This window comes from Ambystoma mexicanum, chromosome 2q (assembly GCF_040938575.1).
Source record: "Ambystoma mexicanum isolate Mex_15411 chromosome 2q, UKY_AmexF1_1, whole genome shotgun sequence".
Taxonomy (NCBI): Eukaryota; Metazoa; Chordata; class Amphibia; order Caudata; family Ambystomatidae; genus Ambystoma; species Ambystoma mexicanum.
Window position 1 is genome coordinate 1,031,669,802 of NC_090924.1, and position 24,023 is coordinate 1,031,693,824.

Here is a 24,023-nt window from a genome sequence, read left to right on the forward strand (position 1 = left end):
AACCCTTTGCTGACTTTGCTGTCTCTGGCCCGTCTCTCCGTCCACATCTCCCCCCCGCCCAAAAGGGGAGCAGAGAGGGTCAGGGAAAGATGAGTGGATTGGACCGGAGCGGGAGTGGCCTGTCTCCATCCCCGTGGGAAACGATGTGCTGCTGCAGACAGCGGGCAGCCTTCCCAGAGCGCCTGGATTTTGCTTTTGTTTTGTTTTAAAACCACAAGGGTCTGAGGCCGACTCCCAATTGGGGAAGCTAGACAAGGGTGCAGGGCTGTCTCGCCACAGCTGGCGCTGCCTCCCCCAGCTCTCCTGCACTGGCAGGATCAGGCCGACGTCTGGAACAAAAAAAAGTTGCCTGTGACTCTTGGCAGTGGATCACTCGGCTCACGCGTCGATGAAGAACGCAGCTAGCTACTAGAATTAGTGTGAATTGCAGGACACATTGATCACCAACACCTTGAATGCACCTTGCGATCCCGGGTTCTACCCGAGGCTACGCCTGTCTGAGCTTGAACATCAATCATCCTGGGGTTCCCTTGCAGGGGCGTGGCTGGGGCTGTCACAGGGACCCCATTCCCTTCGCCCCCCACTAGGGTCAGACCCCAATCAGCACCGTCGCAGGATCACCAGACCTGGCATGCAGGCTCATTGCCGATGCGTCCCGTCCTCCCCAGTTTCTTTGCCTCGTGCAAGTTTTCGAGAGGGACGGGTGTGCCCTGATTGTGTTGGTGGTGGCAGCAGCGGGCCTTAAAAAAGCCTGACGCACCTTCACCATACCCAGGGCACCTGGCCGTGCCATGTGTGGCTGTCTGTGGTGTCCCACAGCTGCCGGCGTAGATTACCCTGGAGCGCCGGCCTCGCGACCATGTGGGCTTCAGCAGCAGATCGGGACAGCGCACATTCGGCCGTACTGGAGGCACGGGGCTGGTGCAACCCCCCTGTACAGCCCTAAGGCTGGCCGCCCCAAGCTTCTTGCTCCCAGACTATGGCCTTAGATCAGATGTGGTGACCTGCTGAATTTAAGCATATTACTAAAAGGAGGAAAATAAACTAAACAGGATTCCCTCAGTAACGGCGAGTGGAGAGGGAAAAGCCCAGTGCTGAATCTCTGTTCAGCGGTAGACGTGGTAAATGTGGCATACAAAAGACCGACTCCCCAGCGTCGCTCATGGGGCTCAAGTCTCATCCCATGGACGGTGTTAGGCCGGTAGCAGCCTCCGGCACACCGGGATTGGGTCTTCTCAGAGTCGGTTTGCTTGGGAATGCATCCAAGGCCAAAGATGGGCGCGAGACCGATGCCCAACAAGTACAGTAAGGGGAAGTTGAATAGAACTTTGAAGAAAGAGTTAGGGCGTGAAACCGCCGAGAGGTAAATGGGTGGGGCCTGTGCAGTCCGCCCGCAGGATTCAACACGGCGGGGAGGTTGGTCGTCTGGAACGGCAGATGCCCTTGCGGGACTGCTGTCCGGGCACACCAGGCCCCGCAGCCTGCATTTCATCTGTGATGGTGCACCATGACCAGCTGCAGGTCGGTTGGGAAGGCCCCAGGGGGCAGGTGCTCTCTGCTCCGGCAGAGAGCGTTACAGCCCCCTGACCGCAGTTTTCCTGTGTCTGCAGGACCGAGGGAGATTGATCGCCACTGCGCCCTTCTCCGGCAACCATCCCGGCCCCTGTTGGTGTCGCTGGTGCGGCGACGGGAGACGGGACTCCCGATGCGACTGTCGACTGTGGAGGGCTGCCCTATATGCGCCCCCCCGAACACATATGGCGCCTGGCAGGGTGGCCCACAAAGTACACCAGGGGTCTGAAGGGATTTTGGTTACCCACTGACCCATTTTGAAACACGGACCAAAGAGTCTAACATATGCGCCTTCTTTAGACCCTCTTGTCCTGGCAAATTTTCATCCCATTTTGCTTCTTCAATTTCTTATGAAGCTTTTTGAAGCCTTAGTCTGCCTTCTCCTGAGTTCCTTTCTTGAGTAATCTTTCTTCTTCCATGCTTCGCAATCCGGTTTTTGACCAGAACGTGGCATAGAGGGGGTGTTGGTCTCCAACGTTGACGATCTGGCTCGGCTGCACAACTCGGGCGGCGTTGGTGCTTTATTGTTACTTGACTAATCTGCTGCCTTTGATACCATTGACCATGCTGTCTTGCTCATCGGGCCGGCATTTCTGGTGCTGTTCTTTCATGGTTTTCTTCATTTCTCTCTGACCTAACAGTCAATTTCCATAACGCCTTTTCACTCTGTGCCTACTGCCTTGACATGTGGAGTCCCTCAAAGTTCCTCCATCTTCCAGGTTTTGTTTAACACATACATGCAACCTCTTGCCAAGCATATCTGCTCTCACTGCTTCCAATGTTACTCTTAACAGACGACACAGATTCTGATCTGTTTAGATCTCTCTCTCTCTCTTGTTGAGGCAGCAACCAGATTTAGGGCCTGCCTTGAAGCTGTGAGTGCATGGATGTGTAATATCTGGCTCAAGTTGAATGGGGAAAAAATGGAGGTGTTGGTGGTGGGCCCTCCTTCCTCTACTGCCTTTTGGACCTCCTTTTTTTGGCCATCTTCTGTAGGACCTTTTCGTTCTCCTATTCTGCTAGTGAAGGATTTAGGAGTAAAGATATTATCCTCGCTGTCTGCATTATGTCAAATGGGCTATCTTCAACTGAAAACCCTTAGTAAAGTCTTTGTTTTCTCCTTTTCTCAGTTACGTACCCTTTGTGGTGTTCTCACTTGTTATGTCCTCCATGGACCACTGCAACGCCCTATTTGTCTCACAACCTGTCTACCTCTTATGGCACCTTCAAGTCCTGCAGAACTCTGCAGCCAGAGTAGCCACTTCCACACCTAGTTGTGCTTACATTACTCCAGTTGTGCACCATCTTCATTGGCTACCATGGCCAAGCGCATTCAGGTCAAGGCCTAATGTCTAGTTCATCATGCCTTTTATTGAACTTGAGCAGCATATCTACAGGCCAAATTCTGTCTGTATATTCCTGCTCGGACACTCTGCTTAGTGAATGCCTGTCTTGTATCTGTCCCCCAATTCAAGGCCACTCGTATTGGGGAACAATTATTTCCGGTTGCTGCGGCCCACCTTTGGAATTCTATTCCTCGTGCTAACACGGAAGCATCTATTTCCGATTAGAGATACGTCCCTTTAACCTGGAGAAGCAGAAAGGTCCTCTTGTCTAATGGGAACTAGCCTACTAACACTGAAGCATCTATTTCCGATTAGAGAAACGGCCCTCTAACCTGGAGAAGCAGAAAGGTCCTCTCGTCTAATGGGAACTAGCCTTCTCAGTGAGAGTAATCTAAAACTCATTATTATGCAGGACCTGACCACTAGGGGAGCAAAAAGGGCCCTTTCTCTAATGGGAACTAGCCTTCTGAGTGAGAATAATCTAAAACCCTTTATTATGCAGGACTTGACCACTAGGGTCAAAAAGGGCAATTTCTCTAATGGGAACTAGCCTTCTCAGTGAGAATAATGTAAAACGTATTATTATGCAGGACTTGACCACTAGGGGCAAAAAGGGCCATTTCTCTAATGGGAACTAGGCTTCTCAGTGAGAATAATCTAAAACCCATTATTATGCAGGACTTGACCACTAGTGGCAAAAAGGGCGATTTCTCTAATTGGAACTAGCGTTCTCAGAGAGAGTAATCTAAAATCCATTATCATGCAGGACCGGACCACTAGGGGAGCAAAAAGGGCCCTTTCTCTAATGGGAACTAGCCTTCACAGTGAGAATAACCTAAAACCCATTATTATGCAGGACTTGCCCACTAGGGGCAAAAAGGGCCTTTTTGTCATGCGCCTCACTTGCCTGCCTTCCTGGAGGCTATGGAATACGTGGCGGCTTCAGTGCCATTGAATTGTGCCATCAACCTCTTTCTGACTCCTGCAGCACCGCTCTAATCTTTTCTGTCTGTTTTTTGTGTTTCCTACATAATCACGCCACTCCTCGCCTCTGCGCGTTGCAACTTTTCTGCTTTCGCTTTTGGGTTTATGCGCTAGTGCTTTCCTTGCTTTCGTGCCTTTACGGTTCTCAAGTCTTTTCTTTTGTCCCTTTGTTTGCAATTCCGGGTCTCTGCCCGTTCCTCTTTCCATCTACTTCGTTCCCTTTTCGGGTCCTGTCCCATTCCTTTCTTTCTCTGCTTTCTGCCCGTTTTTGTACCGGTATTTCCATGCTCTCTTTTTAACCCGTTTCTCTGCGGCCTCCTCTGCACTGAAGTCTTCCATTCCCTCCACACCACACCTTGGATGCCTCAACAAATAATCTGCCGCATTGTTATTGCCTGGGCAATACACCAGCGAGACACCATACCCCAGGAGCGCAAGCATCCGCCTTTCAATGCGGGGACAGGGTTTTGATGATGAACCGTCCATGATCGGGAGCAGAGGCTTGTGGTCTGTTACCACAGTCAATGGCCGGCTGAGTATGTAGAGGTGAAAATGCTAATACCCCCACAGGACTGCCAGGGCTTCCCGCTCAATCTGTGAATAGCGCTGTTCCGTCTCGGACAGGGCCTTGCTCGCATAGGCAATCGGCCTGATGTCACCTTGTGCGTCCGTCTGGGTAACGACTGCACCTAGACCAAATGGGCTGGCATCGACCACCACCTCCGATGACAAAGACGGATCGAAGAACGCCATTGTGTCTTCACTGTTAGTGCCCCTTTTACGTCCTCTAACAGCGCTTGTTCTAGGGGGCCATACTGCCATGCAGAGTCCTTCCTACTGTGACTTCACAGGGGCTCCGACCTGAAGGCCAGATTGCGGATGAACCGGCCACAGTAGGTGACCATGCCCAGTAAACTTCGGACTTCGGTCACATTCCCCGGAGATCTTGCCTCCATAATGTCCTTGACCTTCCAGGGATTGCGAGACACACACCCTTCCTTCAAGACGAACCCAAAGAATTCAATCTTCTTCTTCAGGAATTCGCACTACTCTTTGTGCATAGTTATCCCCAGCGCCTGCAGGCGCTCCAGAGTATTCACCAGCCATTCCATATGTTTCGCCTCTGTCTTGGTGAACACCAAAATATCATCACTGATATTGAGAACGCCATCGAGATCTGCCAGGGCCCCTCGTATAATTTTCTGGAAAACATCCACTGCAGATGACAGACCAAAGCTCAGGCATTTGTAGCAGAACAGGCCCCGATGTGTAGTGAAAGTGGGGATATATCTCGAGCCCGGGTGTAACACAACTTGAGGATAGCCAGTACGCAGGTCAAGTTTTGAAAAGAACTTGGCACCTTGCAGTTCCGCGATGATGTCATCGATCGTGGGAATGAGGTGTCTCTTGCTTTATGGCCTTGTTCGGGAGCCTCATGTCTACACCGATCCTCACTGAATCCGGCTTTTTTCGGCTTCCGTTCAATGACTATGGGCAACACCAATGGCATAGGTCCATCCACTTTCTCTATAATGTCCAGCGACACCAGATTTTCCAATTCCTTATCCACCAGGTCCCGCAGATGGAACGGGACTCTGTGGTGCTTGAGGGCTATTGGTTGTATGGATTTGTCGATGTGAAGCCTCACAGGTTTGGACACCCATGCAGCATATCCCCTCAACCAGCCGACTTTATTTTGGGAGAATTCCTTGCATGTCCTCCACATACACCCCAAACGTGAAACTCACAATGCCCAATGCTTCGGCTGCTGCACAGTTAAGAAGAGGGTTGTTGCTTACACTCGTCACATAGAAACAGGCCTTTATAGACGTGCCTCCATGCTCGACCTTCACCACAAACGCTCTGGCCAACGGAATGGGCTGCTCACCGCCAAACATATATTATGCTAAGGGCTGCCAGAGCAAGTACACAAGCAGCTCGAGAAATTAGTGGGGATTGAAGCCAAACCGTGGTCGGAAATCCCGTTAATCATTGCACATTATTGCAGATTGCTGCAGGAAAAGAATCGCAAAAAGGACGATAAGCGAAGAGGTGAGGAAGCAAAGTTGGTTCAGAAAAAACTGTCCAAGTACGCCATTGAAGGGGCAATGTTAACTAGCGTAGGCAGATCAAATTCACAGCAGGCAGTAAACATGCCACAGATACATAACCAAAGACAGTTTGATCAGACAAATAATGGATATGCTCCACGAGGAAGGTGATATCGAAGTAGAGGTTGGCAAGGTAATCAAGGGAATTGGCAGAATAATCAGGGAGGTTTTCAGAATGTGCAACAAGGGTTTCAGAATATGCAGCAAGGTAATCAGAACATGCAATACGGGCAGATGGGGAGACCACCACCCATATGTTCGACATGTGGAATGACAGAGCACATGGCTCGAATGTGTAGAAGCCAAGGGATGGTGCAGAATGATCAGTTTTCTAGACGGAATGCTAAATCCACCTGCATATTCGCAGCAGAGTGGAAATGGATCTGTGCAAGATCAAACAGTGTAGCAGCAAGCGCTGAGAATGCAGCAAGGCTTGCAATCACAGCAAATGGCAGGTAATCAACCGCAAGGACAATCGCAGCAATCTCCTATGCAACTTCAGCAGAACACAAACACAGAAATGTCTATGATGCATAGAATAGGAGGGGCCACTGTTGATGGAGGAAATCCATTCACGAGTGATGGAGTGAGACTGTACCCGAAATAGGACAGCTCACTGAGAAACCTGATGTGTTCAGACCTATCTGTAACGCCGAATCCTCATGAGGAACCGAGGATAGACGTAAATATAGGCGGCAAAGCTTTTTCCTTCTTAGTGGACATGGGTGCAACACGCTCGTGAATACGTGAGGGCACATTTTCAATGTCTGGCAATGCGATGAATACTCAGGGCTTTACAGGAGCGACGAGTGGAGTTCCTTTTACAGAAGAATTACCAGTCTCCATAGGAGAATACGATATACAGGTGCCACTGCTTTATTCGAGGCAAACACCTGTCAACATATTAGGATGAGATTTGATGACAAAAATGAATATGACCATTTTGTTTACAGACTAAGGCATAATATGCTCAACAGCGGGAATGCATTATTTAAACGTGTGAGAAATGATCATGACATTCGCAGGGCAAATAGCGCCTACAGCAATACTGCTCGAACCCGAGGTGTTCCATTATGGGATACACATTCTGTTAACATGGCTACCAGGTCTAGTAGGCAGAACCATGAGAATACCAGATGAGTTTCTATTCAGGCTTCAGATACCCATGGACGAAGAGGAGGGGCAAATTTTTCCCTTTGACATAGAAGCAGCTATAGTCTGAGGAAATATGGCTTTGCTTGATGCAACGATGATAAGCACAATAATTGCCATTAAGGAAGGCTGCAGAATGACTGACGTCACTGATGATAAATTGTTTGGAGATGACCTATCTGATGATTTTGTAATATTTGAAATGTGCTTTACTTATTGGGTAAAGGCAATCAAGAGAGAAGTGCCACAGAAAATTATGCTAGCAAAGAAGCGTCCTGAATATTTTGATGAAGATATTGTGAAAGTGCCAGTTTCATTATGGACCACTGGCCCCTATGAAGTAGGCCTACTGAAAGGGGTTGGGGAAGTGAAGATTAAATTGAAACCAGGAGCAATTTTACCTCGAGCATGGCAATATCCCATGTCTCGAGAGGCAGAGGCAGATGAAGGCATTTTCAAGATGATTTCCGCCATTATGGAGCAAGGTATCTTAGTGACGCCAGAGTCACCATGTAATATGTCTTGGAGACTAACACAAGATTTGAGGCCAATAAACCAAATTGTAGAGGCTGAGTTCCCTTTAGTCACGAACCCCTTTACAATTCTATGTAATATACCTGTTGATGCATGATATTTCACAGTGATTGACTTGAAAAATGTGTTTTTCTCAATCCCATCGCACAAAGACTCACAAGATTTGATATCGTTTATGTTTAGACAAGTGCGATTAAATAGCACAAGGCTGCCCTAGGGGTACTGTGAGTCCCCATCAATTTTCAACAGAGTCCTCCAGATGGACTTGAGCAATATTGCTTTAGAAAGCGTTGTGCTGCAATACATAGATGACATTTTAGTTTGCAGCACCACAGAAGAAGAGAGCAGACGCGATTCTGTTCAGCTGATGATTATACTTGCTGACAAAGGTTATAAGGGTGACAAGGAAAAGTTACAATATTGTCAACAAGAAGTGTTGTACATAGGCCAATTGATTTCACATGAGGGAAAGAAGGTCATTCCTGAAAGAGCTGAGGCCATTTTGAAAACAGCCATGCCGCACATGATTAAACAGATGCAGAGTTTTCTAGGATTATGCAATTATGTCAGGTCATGGGTCTTATACAAGGCCTCTCTTACAGGCCTTAAAGAAAGCACAGGCAACGCAAGAAAAAATCGTATGGACCGAGGCAATGGAAGAAGGGTTTGATGAATTGAAAAAAGCAATTTGCACAGCCCCGTTCTAGGGATCCTCAATTATGCAGAGGAATTATTTTTATTCTTGCATACAGATGGTACCTTTATGACAGCAGTACTCACACAGAGAATCACTGTACAAGGTACAAGCCCCTTGCATATTACAGTGGATTTTTGAACCCAGTGATGAGAGGTCACTTTCCATGCAAACAAGGTTTGGTAGCCGCCGCATTCGTCATAGAAAAGGCTAATAGGCATAGTGATGGGATGTTCTATGATGCTGTTTGTTGAACACACACTTTTTGCCATTTTGGAAAAACCAAAAGGCATGTTGACTTCTCAAAGGGCTTCTGCCTGTGAGGTAGTCATATTGAATACAACGATTAAAATAGTTTGATGTAAAATAGTGAACCCAGCTATGTTTATAGCTGAGCCAATCACAGAAGGAGAACCTATACACAATTGCACAAACTATGAAGAGTTTTGTGATGAGCTCCCTAGAGTAAAGGAGAATGCACTCACAGGGGGGAGAGATTGTTTTCATTGACGGGTTCTCAAGAATCGATCAAAATGACGGGCAAAGATATACAGGCACCGCAGTAGTGAAACATTTCGCAAATAGAGAATTCGAGTGCTTGTGAGTACTCAATTGCCATCTCATTACTCAGCGCAAGCTGCAGAATTACTTGCGTTGATACTTACGATTGAGAATCACGCAGACCAGGAAGTGACAGTGACAGCAAAGTGACAGTGTACAGCGACTCTGCCTATGTGACGTTGACGGTGTATGCAGGACTAGCTTATTAAGGCACTACAACTCCCAGTGTGCATAGCAGTCATTAAAGGCGCAGCTCACACGAAAGGGACAGATTTTATCTTACGCAGTAATCAAGCAGCCCATGCTGAAGCCAAGCACATAGCAAATACAGATACTGGGATGATGAATATTGAAACCATTGATGTGAATGAAAGAATGAATGTGATGATGATTGTGAGTGAGGGATATAATCACATGCCAAAAACACAGATAGTGGAGCTGCAAGAGGAGGCACCACAAGAGCAAAATAATTTGTGGAAGCGAAGAGGGTGTTTTTTAAACCCCTCTGAAGCATTGTGGCGACAAGACAACACTGGTAAACCAGTGATGCCTATAGCCTTATAAAGGGTAGCGCTAGAACAGTTACACTACCCAGCGCATACAACTAGGAAGAATCTTGCTGTAACTATTGCTGAGGATTGGTTCGTACTGAACCTGATGGAGCATGTTGCATTTTTTATGGTCAATTGTATTGTTTGCCAACAATTCATGGCTGGGCATACACTGCGCATTACACTGCGCATAGTGAGGGGAGTCATCCGAAGACCCAATGGCCCTTTTCAGCACTTGCATATCGACTATGTTGACATGATACAAGTTTGCAATGGATACCGCTGTTTGCTTGTTGTAGTGTGTCCTTTTTCTAGATGGATAGAGACGGGTCCATGCAACACCGAGACTCTACCTGTGCAGCTAAGTTCTTAGTACGGGAAGTGTTTCCTAGATGGGGAGTGTCTAAAGTAATGAGATCGGATAATGGACCTCATTTTGTTAATACAGTTTTTGAGCAGATCAGCTCGTTGCTTGGTATAACACACAAGTTTTCTTCGGCTTATCATCTGCAAGGAAATGGGGTCTGTGAAAAGCTCAATGGCCTGTTAAACGAAAGAATAGCCAAGTTGAAGCTTACTTTGAAGAAAGGGTAGTTGCTTTGCCTACCACTGGCATCATATGCACTAAAGAACCAACCAGGTTCTGACCACCATCTTACGTCATGAATGAGAACACCCTTAATGCCTCCATCCTGGGTTAGAAGTGATGCTCAGCCAACATCAGAAGTTTTAGGACTTGAATTGCAAAACTATTTCAACTGTTTGTAATCCAGTTTTTCTGTAATTTCAGGACAGTTGCAGAAACGAGGGTGTAAAGCAGTACAGAACACAGAAGGAGATGCTTCAACAACCGAACCTACTGAATTGCAACTTCCCAAAGTATGCCCCGGAGATGCAGTCCTAGTTCGTAACCACACAAGGAAAAAGTGGGACGAGCCCAGATTCAGCGGTCCTTTTTTTTCATTGAGGACGTAACGCCATCTGTTGTCAAATTGCAGGGTAGGCACGCTTGGATCTTCTTGGGAGATACGAAATTCTACTCTGGAGAAACCTCTATGCCTACACCCCACCGCGAAGAAACTACAATCATCGGGGAAGAACCACAGCATGTCCAGACGAGATCTATGATGAAGAAGAAGGAAGCATAACCTGAGAAGTGGAAAGCATGAAGAACTCATTAGTGGACTATGGCTTGATTTTGGACACTCCCTTTTGAGCTATAAATAAAAGGGTAAAAGAACACATTCGAACACTCTGTGCATCCTAGTTGCAGGGTTAAGGGAAGATCTGCATTCTTAAAGCCACAGTACCTTATTGACTTTGGACTGATTCCTGCCCCTCATGTCCCCAGCCCTCCAAGGTGCCAGGCTGGAGCCAGGCCACGATCACCTACATGGCCCTCAAGGGCCTCTCCATCCCTCCAAAGACCCACTTGGAGTCAGACTTGGCACTTGTGGCACCAGACTCACTCACTCCCATAGGATAACATTAGGGATTCAACTTGTAGTGCATTGATGGGGACAAGATGGATGCCCCCACATATTTCGGTTCCCAGAACTGCATGTGCGGTCTAGTCTTTTGGGTGTGGTTCAGCCCAGAGGCACCTGGGATACCCAAAGACTATTTAAGCCACACCCAGGCTGAGAAACATGCTTTGCGTTTTCTGCACCTGCAGCGTGACACTCAGCGTGTTCGGATCGGTCTCCAGTAGGCCTGCATCTTTCTTCTGCGCTCAACAAGAACACCATTAGTAACAGCCTTACCTTGCGGTGCTTCTGTCATCGCTCCTTCTGTTCTGTGGGCATCTTCGGGGGTGTCATTCCCATCCCGGCACGCCGCTTCCTAAGGAAAAGGGAAAAGAACAGAAAAATTAGTAAGCATTCTGCAAATCTTCGCTTATTTTTAAATACTGCACGAGCTTCAAACGCTTACCTGAATCCAAGCCACTCTGGGGGAACTCTGTCTCCGGAACTTCTCATCCACCTGCAAGAGGGAAAAGACACTCCAGGTTAGTGTGGAAACATCTAGAGGCGCTGCATACCGCGCTTACCCACCACATTTGTTCTTCATAACCGGCATCCACGCTGAAAACGTCGCGGCACCTAAAGGACACAGAAAAAGAACTCAGTTCAATGCAAATACGAAAGGGGTGCATCGCACATAGCGCTCTCACTCACCTTCAGCGTTACTCATCTCAGCAGCACACCGCCATCCCCGGACGCCGGCCATCATCTAAGGAGGGAAAGGAACGAAGTTAGAGAACTGTTCAAAAGACTCATTATACTTACCTGTCAGACTCTTGCCAGTGAAGTAACTAGGCAGCAACAAGCCCACATCAATGAACGCGCCCCTGCGCTGAAGGAAGGATGGTGAGCACACTATCCAAGAAAACAAGGTGAGCTGTGGATCAAAGGGAAGGGTTGGACCCTGGGGAAGAAGGGGCTCAAGCACACAGAGACAATAGGGAGTTAAACTCTACCAATCCTGTATTTCAGGCCCAGTCTCCAGTCGAATAGCCTCCAGGGAAGGGTTCGAGGTCGTGAGAGGTCAGAACAGGCTGAGTGATGTCCCTGTGGTTCCCTGGTGAGCGTTACAGAATGCAAAGCCTCATATCAAAATCCACCTGGGCGTCACGGAAATGTCAGAAACCAACCAGTTAGCCCACATGTTGGGGCAGCTACGTTCCGAAGTACATGCAGCCAGGCAGGAGACCAACACCCTGAGGAGAGAGCTGATAGTAGTGTCATGCCTGCGCCATGGGCGCATACATTGGCGATCAATATGGACTAATTGTTATTCATTTATATGCAGAAAACTCTTGGATCAACCATTATTCACTTCTTGGACCTTATTTCCCATTGGCGAGACTTTGGTGCTTTTCTATTTTTCCCAACAAACTACACCTACCACAATGCGCTTGGCTATAACTATCTATTCCTGGCTATTCCTATTTGTCATCATCGGAACTACAATCCCCAGAAGCCCTAGGGATCAGCTCTGCTTCCACCAGCTCAGGAACAGAGAGGGAGGAGGCAGATTGTATGCAGGTGTGCTGATGCAGGTGCAACCAATTTGTCTGCCTCTGTGCTGGGTAGGGCGGTATAAAAGCTGCTGCCTGCAGGGGCTCAGTCTCTTGCATTAAAAGTCCTTCCAGCACCTTTTTGCTTCGAGGTACGGATCTTGTATGCGGTTCCTCCTTACTCCTGCTTTGGATCCAGTGCCCTGCTGGGCTCTCTGCATTGCAGCCGATCATGCTCTGCTGCTTTCCAGCCTCCGCCTTTGCCCTTCCGGGCCTCTGCCTTGCAGCTTATCACGCTCAGCTGCTACCTTCCGCCATTGTCTTCCAGGCTCCTGCCTTGCAGCCGATCACGCTCCGCTGCTACCTTCCGCCTTTGCCTTCCAGGCTCCTGCCTTGCAGCCGATCACGCTCCGCTGCCTTCAACCTACAGCCTTCGCCCGCTGGACTTCCAGTCTAGCAGCCTCTACAGTCCTCTGCAGCCTTCTACAGTCATCAGCCCTGCTCCTCTGGGTTTACTCCTTGCTGCCCGGTCCTTCTGGCTCCTTGCCGCACAGCCTGCTTCTCTCTGCTGCCAACAGCCCTTGTCCTCGGGGCTTCCTACCTTGCAGCCGATCACGCTCAGCTGCTTGATACCTACAGCCTTTGTCCACTGGGTTCTCAGCCTAACAGCCCTATACAGTCCTCTGCAGCCTTCTACAGTCAGCGGACCTGCTCCTCTGAGCTCACTCCTTGCTGCCCGGCCCTTCTGGGCTCCTTGCCGTGCAGCCTGCTTCACTCTGCTGCCCTAAGCCCTTTCCCTCTGGGCTCCCTTCCTTACAGCCCTGCTCCTTTGGGCTTGCTCATTGCTTTCCTGCTCCTCTGAGCTCTCAACCTTGTATCCTACCGTCCTCTGCTATTGACAACAGTTTACCTACATTATTTACTTTCAGTTATTGCAGTCCCCCTGTTTCCTGACTGCTGCTCCCTTGCTTTCTTCCTTGTTTTCAACCCTCTGTTCTTTATCCTTATCCAATCCTGTTATACAGCTTTCCCTTCATTTCCTTCTCCTAGTTTGCTTATCGATTTCCCTTTTCCTGGATTTGTCTGTTAGCGTCTTCTCTTGTACTGTTTGTAGACCCCTTTGTACAGAGCTTGTCTGTTGGTTTCCGTCAGGCAATCTCTGCCCCTTCCCTTGTCTCGTTTCTGCGTTACAGACACCCATAACTGTTGTTCCAAGCCATGAGCAAACAGCGTGGGCCTCTGTTATAGCAAACTGTGCAGAAGGCTACAGTTTTTCCTAAGGTCCGTGGAATACTCTTTTCCCTTATCTGCATACACCCCAAGAGGACACCCATTCTGTTGTACCTTATTCCCTTGCTACACTTGCCTACTCTTTGTTCTCTTTTACTTTCAGCTGTGTGTGTACTTATCTGTCCCTCTTACTCCGGCACAACTACCCAAACCCTTCCTGGGTGTCCTGTGCCACTCTTACCAGAGTGCCATCCGTGACAAGTAGCCAAAGAACGCACTGATGATTTAAGCCAGCAACTTCTCCAGTCACAAGCGGGGCATGCACCATTGCCGGGAAGCGTGCCCCCGATGCCAGCGCCATCAGCAATCCCGTTCAGATAACCCTTCCTGGGGCAGTTCCCTTGGCCCCGCCCAAACGATTTACGCGGGATCCCAAGAGGTTTGCAACGTTCATGAACCAGTGCCGCCTGCACTTCCTTTGTAGGCCAGTGGCCTTTCCGAATGACCAATCACGGGTCGCTTTTGTGCTATCCTACCTGAGTGGTAGCGCTGCGGACTGGTCTGTACACTTTGTGGCCCAAGACGATCCTTTGCTGCATGACTTCAGGTGCTTTCAGCAGGAGATGGAAAAGCTGTTCGCCCGTCATACTCATGGGCAGGCATTAGACAACGAACTTCTGTCCCTACGCCAAAGGGAATCAAGACCTATTAACATACATAGCTACGTTCAATAGGCTTGTAGTTGAAGCATAACGGCCAGTGGAGAAGAGAATCATGTTATTTCATCAGGGGTTGCGGGGGGAGCTCAAGGATGTTCTGGCACAAGTAGTGCACCCCCCAAATGACTGCTCAGAATTCAATGACCTTGTTGTTCAATTGGTCATAGGTTGCAGGACCGAAGAGTAGTTCGAACCAGACCGGACTTTCGCCCTATGTATGTGCGTTCAAAGGACAATACTGCCCGAACAATTGAAGGTTCAGGAGAATCAATACAAATGGGGGGGTCAGATCCCCCTTGACTAAAGCGGAAAGGGATAAAAGGAGACAGCAGCAGTTATGTCTGTACTGTGGAAGGTCAGGTTATTTCCTTAAAGAGTGCCCTGTGAAGCCACAGAGGAGGACGGTAGGGGCCACGGACAAGGAAGATACCATCAAGGAATCGGAAAACTCCCCAGCCCGGCAAGTGTAGGGGTCCACTTGTCGAGCGAAGAAAGTGAACTACAGACCTCCCATTTTGCACTATCTGTGGTTTTGATCAACCACCAACAACCATCTCGGATGCACTCAGTAAGAGCGTACATAGACAGTGGAGCCGTTGAGAATTACATCAACCAGGATCTTGCGGCAAAGATGTGGCTTCCGTTACGCCCTAAATCAACCACCGACACTGTTACCACAGTCGACGGCTTGGAAATAGCTTCTGGTCCAGTATCCCAATGCACTGCAGCTTTAACCCTTCTGTGCCAGGATGGACACCAAGAATCTATCGTTTTCGACCACATTAAGGCACCACAATTCCGGTTGATTTTGGGAATGCCATGGTTGGTAGCTCACAATCCTCGAATCGATTGGCGAGCAAAAGAATTGGCCTTTCCCGAGACTTGCGCCCACACATGTTATCGGCAAGAGAAACAACCAATAGACACCAGAACTTCCACGCTTGCGACTGTGGCAATCGGCACCCTACCAAGTGAATACCAGGACTTTCAAGATGTCTTTCAGAAAGACCCTGCCACCGCATAGACCATACGATTGCCAAATCGACCTGATACCTGGCGCACAAATCCCTTGTGGGCGAATTTACACACTCACAGAACCAGAAAACCAGCACCTGAAGGCCTATCTTGACCAATACCTGGCCAACGGGTTCATCCGCCCCTCGAAGTCTCCAGAAGCCACTCCACTATTCTTCGTACCGAAAAAGGAGGGGGACTTGAGAACGTGCATCGACTATCGCGCACTGAACCAGATTACCGTAAAAAATCGCTACCCCCTGCCACTGATCCCTGAATTGCTTGATCAAGTTAAAGATGCCCAAATCTACACAAAAATAGACCAGAGGTGGCCATATCACCTTGTTCGTGTAAAACAGGGGGACGAATGGAAAACCGCTTTTCGCACCAAATACGGCTTGTACGTATATCAAGTAATGCCCTTTGGCCTTTGCAACACGCCTGCTGCATTTCAATACTTCATGAACGATGTCCTACGGGAATTGATTGATGTCTGTGCTGTAGTGTACATCGACGATATCCTAGTATACTCTGCATCAAAGGAGGACCACGTTAAACACATCCGATCCGTATTGGAGAAACTCTTGCAACACCAGCTCTACGCCAAGCTCGAAAAGTGCTCATTCCACGTCTCCGAGGTGGAATTCCTGGGCTTTATTCTCAGCCCGAATGGAAGCCGAATGGATGTACACAAGGTAGATGCTATCCTGAACTGGCCATCCCCAAATTCATTCAAGGGGGTTCAAAGTATGCTGGGTTTTGCAAACTTCTACCGCCGGTTCATCCCAGGATTTTTGCAAATCGTGCATCCCTTCACGCCTTTACTAAGGAAAAGCAACAAAAAGTTCCAGTGGACAACAGAAGCCGAGGAGGCTTTCCAGGAACTCAAAGCAAGATTGACATCTGCCCCAATCTTATGTCTCCCTCGCCCTGATCTCCCATACCTGCTGGAAACATACACCTCAAGCATGGCTATGGGAGCCGTCCTCTCACAAAAGGACCCCGAAACGGGCCAGTTACACCCTGTTGCCTTCTAGTCGCGTAAATTCACACCCCCTGAACTCAATTACGCTATCACAGACAAAGAACTCCTGGCCATTAAGTCAGCCTTTAAGGCATGGCGGCACTACCTCTTGGGTGCCAGGCACACAATCACCGTAATAACTGAGCACCGGAACCTCCAGTACCAAAAAACGGCAAAGGCCCAATCCTCACGACAACTACGTTGGGCTCTTTTTTTTTGCTGAATATGACTATGTGATTACATTTCGACCAGGGGTGAAAAACGGGAAGGCTGATGCCCTTTCCCGTATGGTGGTGGAAGAGCAAGGGTATCAGACCCCTGACCCAATAGCAATCATCCCAAGTGACAAGCTCCTAGGAATCACAGCAACCATAACTCAGAAAGAATTACATGAAGAAATCTAAAACCTGATGAGTCCGGAGCAATTACAAGCGTGGAGTGCCCAAGGAGAACATTACAAGATAAAAGATCAGTTGCCCTACTTCAGGAATCGTTTATTCTTACCAAACCAAGAACTACGAGAACAAGTCATGTCCGGTTATCATGATTCCTTGATCGAGGGCCACCCTGGAATCGCTAAAACCCTAGCCAAGGTAAAACAAAATTATTGGTGGCCCACGTGGGGTAAAGACATTATCCAATTCACCCTGCCTTGTGGAGTGTGTGCTCAAAACAAGTCATCCAAGCAGAAACCGGCTGGGCTATTACAACCATTGGAAATCCCACCAGCACCCTGGCATACGTTGTCCCTCGATTTTATTACTGACTTACCACCCAGTCAAGGGTTAACACTATTCTTGTGGTCATGGACCTATTTTCAAAAATGGCACATTTCATTCCTCTTAAGGGGCTCCCAAATGCTTCCACTCTGGCAAAGGTATTTCTTGAAGGCATCGTACGGCTCCATGGGTTTCCTTCAGTTTTGGTCTCAGACCGAGGTACTCAATTCGTATCTAACTTCTGGAGAAAATGCTGCTCTATGGCCCAGATCGACATCCGGCTATCCACCAGTCACCATCCCCAAACGGATGGTCAAACTAAGAGGACAAATCAGACGCTCGAGCAGTATCTGTGTTGCATGTTACACCAAGCTGAAGGAAGCTGGTTCGACCTATTATGGATAGCTGAGTATGCTTATAATAATTCCCTACACACCAGCACTGGGCAGACACCCTTTTATACCATGTATGGCAGGCACCCACATACTTCTGAGTTGGACGATCCGACAACCCTGGAAATGCCAGCAGTCAAAACCTTGCACACAACCATTTCTCAAACCTTTAAAAGGGCAGCTGAACACCTTCTTCAAGCTAAGAATCGCCAAAAGAAGTTTGCTGATCAACACAGAGCAAAGGCCCCCAACTAGTCTGGCTGGAGTCTAAACACGTGTCCATTAAAGGAGCCCGAACTTTCCGTCCAAGATACCTGGGTCCATTCACCGTCACCTCTGTGATAAATCCTGTGGCGGTCAGACTAGCTTTGCCGTCAAACATGCAAATTCATCCTGTGTTCCACGTGTCTCTCTTTAAACCTGTTCAACCTGGGACCTGGGTAGCAACGCCACCGCAGCCAGTAGTAGTCGCCGGGGAGTCAGAAATCGAGGTCCAGGACATCCTAGATTCATAGTACGTCAGATCCAAATTATACTACTTAGTAGACTGGAAGGGGTATGGTCCACAATACAGGACATGGGAGCTTTGCAAGTACATCCATGCACCTCGCTTGCTTAGACGATTTCGTCAAAACCATCCAACCAAACCAGGACCAGACAGAAGAGCCACCTTGAGAGGGGTCTTGGGGGGGAGTGCTGTCATGATTCTTGCCCCTCATGTCCCCAGCCCTCCAAGATGTCAGGCTGGTGCCAGGCCACGATCACCTACATGGCCCTCAAGGGCCTCTCTATCCCTCCAAAGACCCACTTGGAGTCAGACTTGGTACTTTTGGCACCAGACTCACTCACTCCCATAGGATAACATTGGGGATTGGACTAGTAGTGCATTGATGGGGACAAGATGGATGCCCCCACATATTTCGGTTCCCAGAACTGCATGTGCGGTCTAGTCTTTTGGGTGTGGTTCAGCCCAGAGGCACCTGGGATACCCAGAGACTATTTAAGCCACACCCAGGCTGAGAAACATGCTTTGCGTTTTCTGTACCTGCAGCGTGACACTCACCGTGTTCGGATCGGTCTCCAGTAGGCCTGTATCTTTCTTCTGCACTCAGCTCCTGCAAGAACAAGAACACCGTTAGGAACAGCCTTACCTTGAGGCGCTTCTGCCCAACAGTCATCGCTCCTTCTGTTCTGCGGGCATCTTCGGCTGTGTAATTCCCATCTCGGCACGGCGCTTCCTAAGGAAAAGGGAAAAGAACAGAAAAAAGACATTAGTAAGCATTCTGCAAATCTTCGCTTATTTTTAAATGCTGTACGAGCTTCAAACGCTTACCTGAATCCCAGCCACTCTGGGGGAACTCTGTCTCCGGAACTTCTCATCCATCTGCAAGAGGGAAAAGACACTCCAGGTTAGTGTGGAAACATCTAGAGGCGCCACATACCACGCTTACCCACCGCATTTGTTCTTCATATCCGGCATCCACGCTGAAAATGTCGCGGCACCTTATAGACACAGAAAAATAACTCAGTTCAATGCAAATATGAAAGGGGTGCATCGCGCATCGCGCTCTCACTCACCTTCAGCGCTACTCATCTCAGTAGCACACCGCCATCCCCGGATGCCGGCCATCATCTAAGGAAGGAAAGGAACAAAGTTAGAGAACTGTTCAAAAGACTCATTATACTCACCTGTCAGACTCTTGCCAGTGAGGTAACTAGGCAGCAACGAGCCTGCATCAATCAACGCGCCCCTGCGCTGAAGGCAGGACGGAGAGCACACTATCCAAGAAAACAAGGTGAGCTGTGGATCAAAGGGAAGGGTTGGACCCCGGGGAAGAAGGGGTTCAAGCACACAGAGACAATAGGGAGTTAAACCCTACCAATCCTGTGTTTCAGGCCCAGTCTCCAGTCGAATAGTCTCCAGGGAAGGGTTTGAGGTCGTATCCACAGGGACGTCACAGCTGAGTGACATCCCCGTGGATACCAGGTGAGCGTTACAGGTTTATTGACTTTGGACTGAGGCATGTTTAAGCCTTGATAAGAATAAGGATATGCCAGATTCTGATTGTGGACACAGCAACTGGAAGAGGGTACAATACCCTGATTCCTTCTACACAGAGTTCCTGTTTGGTTCTACTCATGGTGTTACCCAGTGATGACCTTTCTAGGTACATACTTACTTATTTCGAGTTGGTGTTACGCTCTTATCCTACGTTGGTGGGGAGAACTTGCCACATTTCAACTTTTATTCAAAATCCTGACAGTGAAAAGCTCATAAGAAGATTGCTCATAATCATTACTGAAGATTTTTTTTAATTGGCTGAGTACAGTGAATGACACACAAATGCTCTTATCAAACGATGCAGCACATAGACTGGTCAGTGTGGTGTTCTTTCATCTAATTGAAGAATACCTGCATCTTGTTGGAAGACACACGGATGTGGTGACCATTCTGAGAGATCCAAGAAACACTGCAAACTTGAATGTGATCCTGGAAGGCATAATAATCCAGGTGAGCATCTATTCTGAAAGAAATCACAGAGCGGTGTAGAAACTTTCCTCTGAGGGACAGATTGAGGAAGAAAATAAAGACAAAACATTTGTTCATGCTGACAGGGAAGCAACATGTCATCTAGCCTGAAGCAGATTCGAGGCATCGATTGGGACCTGATATATGAAGCACAGCTCGTATAAACTTGCATAGGACATTTTTCTTCACGATAAAGGAACATTTGCATCCCGACTGGTGAAAAGATTGGTTCCAGAAAGAAAGATAAAGCCATTTCTTAGCATCCAGAAAGCAGATAGTTGATAGAGGACAAATGCTGAATGAAGACAACAGCTTCCAAAAAGCAATCTAAAAATGCATAGCCACTGAAGTTTGTTTTGCCTTCCTTAGCATCAAATGATCGCGATGGGGAACTTTAATAGTAACTTTGTGTTGCCCCATGAGAACAGACGTACCCATTGTCCAAGAGGTAGATGCTGTAAGCACACATACCACTGCATCATCTACACATGCATTATATTCATACTCATATTGCTTTCACTGACAGTGAGAACTGCATTTTATATAGGTGCACATGAGGCAAAGACTCCTGTATATGCTTCTGAGCAGAAGGAAAAGGTAAGCATGGCAACTACAAGGCAGCCTCGACCCTACATAGTTATTCCTGTCCCAAGAAAAAATGGGAAGATACTTGAGCTTGAAATGGATGTTGTTAGTAACCAATCACACACAGCACTTGGTTCAGAGATTGCTTTTAAACGCCGGAGAAAGGGTCGGCGAATCAGGCCAAATAAGGGGTTAATAAAGGTTGGGCCTACACAGACAATATATGTAGACACACCTGGTTCAGTGACAAGAGGCCCAAATATGCGTCCCAAGGAAAGGCCACGCGCAGAGATGATAGCAGAATCTATATGGCCGCTTTTAGCAGTTGCAAGAAAAAGACAGATGGATCAAGAAAAACTTGCTGAACTTTCATCTAAGCAGGGAACCGGGATGGATGTTCCTGCAAACAAATCAGCCAGAAGAAGCTATGTGGATGCATTTAAAAACATCGTGATAGGCAACTACATGAAGAGTTTGAGAACCAAAAGAAGCACCCAAGAAGATAATTATGAACTGAATGATTATCTGGACAGCACAGCACACTTGGGAACTAACATATGTTACCAACACGTGAAAGAAGTTGGAAGAAGGACGTCATATGAAGAATGCTTTGTATGTGCTCTCCTGCCATACAGCATGGGGAAGTCAAAGATCTTCATAGCTACTGAAATAGATGTCCTAACTGCAGAGTGCACCTAGCTTTCTGTAGTACAAGAGGCCAGTTCATGGGTCACACAGCCACTCTCAAATGGGCAACTGAAGGAACAGATCCAAATGAAGATGACTATGTTCAAGACACAAAGACAAGAAACAATGCCAAGACAAAGAATATTGTGATCAGATACGAGAAGCTTGGAGTAAAAGGAACTGGAATAAAAAACGGAAAGTTCCAGGACACTCTACAGAAGACATTAGTTGATGGAAAAACAGAGGCCAGATGCAGATTTGAGGAACTGTCCTATCACCAGATTGCTGGGAAGAAGGAGTAGTAATCTGCAGAGACTTTGTAATAATGGTTCACTACCAACCAACAATCGAGAATGCACAAATGTTGTGTAAACCATTATGGCCAAAACTTGCTAAACTACTGACATGGGTCTTAGACAGAGGAGGACCCCTGCAGATAGTACCAATGTAAAGTTCTAAATTATGCTTCAGGAACAATGGTACAAGTAAAATGGGGGAGAATCAGAACTGTGAACGAATCTTCGATGCACCGGGAATGAACATTGGGACGGCAGTGATAATAGATCATTATTGGGCTTGTGCATCCAAGGCCTACATCAGACTGCCTTGGAAGCACAAGATTGGGGAGGAATCTGCACGTTGGTGAATGTCCATGTTCCTGCGTTGGTGATTCCTAAAAGTGACCTGAACATTGATAGTTTCCTGAAAGCAGATGCTCATCTAAGTAAGAAGAGATCTGTGGAGCTAATGAAACGAATGAATAGAGAGAACTACTTCTCAGCCAAATCAATAGAAGCTTTTGACTCTATTCCGTATGAGCATAGACTGTTCAGCCAGACTTCTTCAGTATTCACGTTGATCTTCATGCCAAGGATCCAGGTTAGAGCAAATACCAAGTGGCTACAGATCACCAGATGGGAATTGCTGCAGATGATCAATACTACTATAAATGTATTCAATGCCATCAGAGAAGAATTGAGAGCTGTAAGATTGATGACCCTTCAGAACAGATACGTCCTGGACATGATCACAGCTATGGATGGAGGTGTTTGTGCCAAAATTGGAGAATCATGCTGTACATTTATACCTTCTCATAATGTGAATGGAACCTTGATGGAGGCCATAGACATGCCGACGGAGCTCCATGGCCAGATGATAGAAGAAGTTGAAGACATTGCTGATGACAGCTGGTTTGGATCACTCTTCTTGTGGGTTCCACAATGGATGGCAGATATGTTCACATTTCTTGGAGCTTTGTTATTGTTAGTGATGCTCGGATTCTGTGTGATCAAGATAATAATTTCACAGAGCAAGAAGACAGCAAATAACGCCATAGGGATGAAGATTATGATTGATGTTGAACCAGGATGGAAGGCCAAAGATCTGACTGATGAAGAAATCAGAGACTTTGTGAAGACCATTATCCATGCACCTGAGGGAACAAAGTTGCTGTATCCAAAGGACCATAAGAACTGTGTGGGAAGATGGATCTATTGCAGTCCAAAGGGACAGTGCATGTTCATGACATGGAACAAGGATGAGCATGTGAAAACAGCTGGATGCTTAAAGGGAGTCATAAAAATATGGATCCCTAAGAAGCATTTCTTCAGACCAGGATGTCTAGATATAGAAGATGATGTCAGAGTGGTTGATAAATTGCCCAGAGGCGGGAGTGTAGAGGAGGAGCCAAGTACCCCCACTCCAACTGCCCCGCCTACATTACCTGAAACGTATGAATCAAAATATGTGATGTATACTGAACAAGTAAACCAGCAAAGAGAACAGTGTGGACTCTGTGCAGTACCCATAGGAATACCTATACCTAAGAGAATATGGGAGGTAAAGTACCCATTGAGGAAACCATACTTACATCCAAGACAATATGATGGCCATTTGAACGAGATTCCTGAAGAAGCAAAGAAACTAAATGACAAGGATGAAAGGTGATGTCATGTAAATTTGAATCGACACCCATATAAAAAGATAACCAGACCAGAGAGGCAGACGATTTATAAAGAACAAAGAACTAGCAAGGATAAAGGCCTGTTGGTTTCTTGCTTTCGATGCCTCTAAGCTTGTTATCTCCGCTTTAGCTTTTGCACCCCTGTTCTACTACTTTAGTCTTCTTCTCTGTCCTCCCAGGCCTGCCAACATTTGAAAATCAAAAACCCTTAGATTCAGTTGTCCACCACGCATGAACGTCTCACTCCATGCCACCCAGTACTATATATATATATATATATATATATATATATATATATATTTTTTTTTTATTGGTTTGTTACAAACCTTTAAAAAATAAGAAAAGAAATACATAGGAGAAGACTAGAAAAAACCACCAAATTGGGAAAACAGTTGTTGGCCCCTAGACTGCGCTCTACCTCATTACTGAGCTGGTGCTGTTGGGCTAGAGTGGGCTAGAGAATTATTTCTCACGCGGTGAGGCAACAAATATTGTATTTGCGCACTGGCGCGAAATCTCGTAATTAAGTCGATAGGCTTTATCCCCGCAAAGCCGTGGAGTGTTTGACTTCTCCTGTACCTGCTGGTTGCGTGCATTAGCCTACTATGAAGTTGGCCCATTAATGTTTGATTTTTA

General features: G+C 47.4%; 1 non-coding gene across 1 annotated transcript; it reads left to right on the forward strand.

The window, feature by feature from the left end:
* Nucleotides 1-353: 353 nt before the first annotated feature.
* Nucleotides 354-507, forward strand: LOC138570662 (5.8S ribosomal RNA). Its single transcript, XR_011303698.1, has one exon. It is a non-coding gene; the product is annotated as a 5.8S ribosomal RNA (ribosomal RNA).
* Nucleotides 508-24,023: the final 23,516 nt, after the last annotated feature.